At 34.2% G+C, this 1,008-nt stretch overlaps 1 protein-coding gene across 1 annotated transcript in view; it reads right to left on the bottom strand.

Annotated features, from left to right (window-relative positions):
• Positions 1–1,008, bottom strand: part of LOC106881390 (membrane-bound transcription factor site-2 protease) — a 29,858-nt gene that overhangs the window by 26,748 nt on the left and 2,102 nt on the right. The gene's annotated exons all lie outside the window — the stretch shown is intronic.

Genomic DNA, 1,008 nt, shown 5'->3' with positions numbered 1-1,008 from the left:
ACATTTCTAATGAAGTTCACTGATTTGCAATGTGTTGTCCTGTCTACATAAGCTCCATAGTTTGTATATTTACAAAACATTGATGAACATGAGTTATATTGTAGTGAATGCTTGTGTGTATGTGCACGTGTATGCATTTGAGAGAGCGAGAGAGAAGAGGGAGAGAGGAAGAGAGAGAGAGAGAGAGAGAGAGAGGGGGAGAAAGGAATAGAGAACGGGAGCAATGAAGAGAGAGAAAGAGAGGAAGGAAGAACGGAAGACAGTTATAAAATAGCAGTGCATGCACGTGTTTATTTAAGAAACACACACAAAGTAAATCTTATATCTATAATGTTGATGTGTGTATGTTGTTGTTACAGATCACGTATGTGTGGTTGTGTGTGTTTTTACGTTTCTATGTTATGAAAAATATGTTAGAGGTAGAGGGATAGAAGAAAGCTATTAAATGGGAAACAGGAAGAACGAAGGTATTGGAATCTATTAGTAAAATTCCAATACCCATTGGATATTGGAATCTTAATAATGGATATTCAAAGGCATCGACCAATCTTAAAAACAATTGGACTTTACTCACAAGGTATTGGAATCTTATATGTACACCATTCTGCCTAAACAATGGATTTACAAATACAATATCCTTACATCCACTCTCTATTTCCTATCTTAACTAAACTAACTATTGCTTAATCATCCTCTCACACCGTCTCCGATGAAGGGATATAATAAATATCCTGGAAACAGCTGTAAAACATTCTATTTATAAATGTTCTATATTATACACAGCCTTGGTTTTTTTTATCTCATTACAAAAAGTAAATCCTTATATTCACACGCTGATATATGATCTATGTTGGACCCCTTATTCGCATAACCACCGAACCTAGAGCTTAACTGTGGTCTATCCATAGCATTTACTCAGCATTACCTGAAACCTTTGGGTCTAATTGACACCACTATCGCTCATAACCTAAATATATATATATATATATATATATATATATATATATA

Source organism: Octopus bimaculoides, chromosome 10 (genome assembly GCF_001194135.2).
Source record: "Octopus bimaculoides isolate UCB-OBI-ISO-001 chromosome 10, ASM119413v2, whole genome shotgun sequence".
NCBI classification, from domain to species: Eukaryota; Metazoa; Mollusca; class Cephalopoda; order Octopoda; family Octopodidae; genus Octopus; species Octopus bimaculoides.
The sequence above is the reverse complement of the archived record's forward strand: the minus strand, read 5'-3'. Positions and strand labels throughout refer to the sequence as shown.